Consider the following 2,346-nt stretch of genomic DNA (forward strand, 5'->3'; position numbering starts at 1 on the left):
AGAGGTAGCTACAGCCGTGGACTAACGTACTGTGTCTGCTGCTAATATAGACTGGATGATTGATAATGAGATGAAATCAATATATATATGTATGTATATATAATATCACTAGTACTGCAGCCGGACAGGTAGATAATATATTTATTAGGTAATGATGACTGATGACGGACCTGCTGGACACTGTCAGCTCAGCAGCACCGCAGACTGCTACAGTAAGCTACTATACTCTATAGTAGTATGTACAAAGAAGAAAGAAAAAAAAAAACCACGGGTAGGTGGTATACAATTATGGATGGACTGCCGAGTGCCGACACAGAGGTAGCTACAGCCGTGGACTAACGTACTGTGTCTGCTGCTAATATAGACTGGATGATTGATAATGAGATGAAATCAATATATATATGTATGTATATATAATATCACTAGTACTGCAGCCGGACAGGTAGATAATATATTTATTAGGTAATGATGACTGATGACGGACCTGCTGGACACTGTCAGCTCAGCAGCACCGCAGACTGCTACAGTAAGCTACTATACTATAGTAGTATGTACAAAGAAGAAAGGAAAAAAAAAAACCACGGGTAGGTGGTATACAATTATGGATGGACTGCCGAGTGCCGACACAGAGGTAGCTACAGCCGTGGACTAACGTACTGTGTCTGCTGCTAATATAGACTGGATGATTGATAATGAGATGAAATCAATATATATATGTATGTATATATAATATCACTAGTACTGCAGCCGGACAGGTAGATAATATATTTATTAGGTAATGATGACTGATGACGGACCTGCTGGACACTGTCAGCTCAGCAGCACCGCAGACTGCTACAGTAAGCTACTATACTATAGTAGTATGTACAAAGAAGAAAGAAAAAAAAAACCACGGGTAGGTGGTATACAATTATGGATGGACTGCCGAGTGCCGACACAGAGGTAGCTACAGCCGTGGACTAACGTACTGTGTCTGCTGCTAATATAGACTGGATGATTGATAATGAGATGAAATCAATATATATATATGTATGTATATATAATATCACTAGTACTGCAGCCGGACAGGTAGATAATATATTTATTAGGTAATGATGACTGATGACGGACCTGCTGGACACTGTCAGCTCAGCAGCACCGCAGACTGCTACAGTAAGCTACTATACTATAGTAGTATGTACAAAGAAGAAAGAAAAAAAAAACCACGGGTAGGTGGTATACAATTATGGATGGACTGCCGAGTGCCGACACAGAGGTAGCTACAGCCGTGGACTAACGTACTGTGTCTGCTGCTAATATAGACTGGATGATTGATAATGAGATGAAATCAATATATATATGTATGTATATATAATATCACTGGTACTGCAGCCGGACAGGTAGATAATATATTTATTAGGTAATGATGACTGATGACGGACCTGCTGGACACTGTCAGCTCAGCAGCACCGCAGACTGCTACAGTAAGCTACTATACTATAGTAGTATGTACAAAGAAGAAAGAAAAAAAAAAACCACGGGTAGGTGGTATACAATTATGGATGGACTGCCGAGTGCCGACACAGAGGTAGCTACAGCCATGGACTAACGTACTGTGTCTGCTGCTAATACAGACTGGATGATTGATAATGAGATGAAATCAATATATATATGTATGTATATATAATATCACTAGTACTGCAGCCGGACAGGTAGATAATATATTTATTAGGTAATAATGACTGATGACGGACCTGCTGGACACTGTCAGCTCAGCAGCACCGCATACTGCTACAGTAAGCTACTATACTCTATAGTAGTATGTACAAAGAAGAAAGAAAAAAAAAAACCACGGGTAGGTGGTATACAATTATGGATGGACTGCCGAGTGCCGACACAGAGGTAGCTACAGCCGTGGACTAACGTACTGTGTCTGCTGCTAATATAGAGTCTAGACTGGATGATAAATTATTGATAATGAGATGAAATCAATATAATATCACTAGTACTGCAGCCGGACAGGTACTATATATATTTATTATGTAATGACTGATGACGGACCTGCTGGACACTGTCAGGTCAGCACAGCACCGCAGACTGCTACAGTAAGCTACTATAGTAGTATGTATAAAGAAGAATGAAAAAAAAAAAAAAACACGGGTAGGTGGTATACAATATTATATATATATATATATATATATATATATATATATATTATATACAATTATATATATATATATATATATATATATATATTAAACTGGTGGTGATTGATTATTAAACTGGTGGTCACTTCAGGTCACGTTGCAACTTGCAACTAGTACTCCGAGGCCTAAGCAGACAATCACAAAATATATTATTATACTG

This window comes from Pseudophryne corroboree, chromosome 3 (assembly GCF_028390025.1).
Source record: "Pseudophryne corroboree isolate aPseCor3 chromosome 3, aPseCor3.hap2, whole genome shotgun sequence".
Taxonomy (NCBI): domain Eukaryota; kingdom Metazoa; phylum Chordata; class Amphibia; order Anura; family Myobatrachidae; genus Pseudophryne; species Pseudophryne corroboree.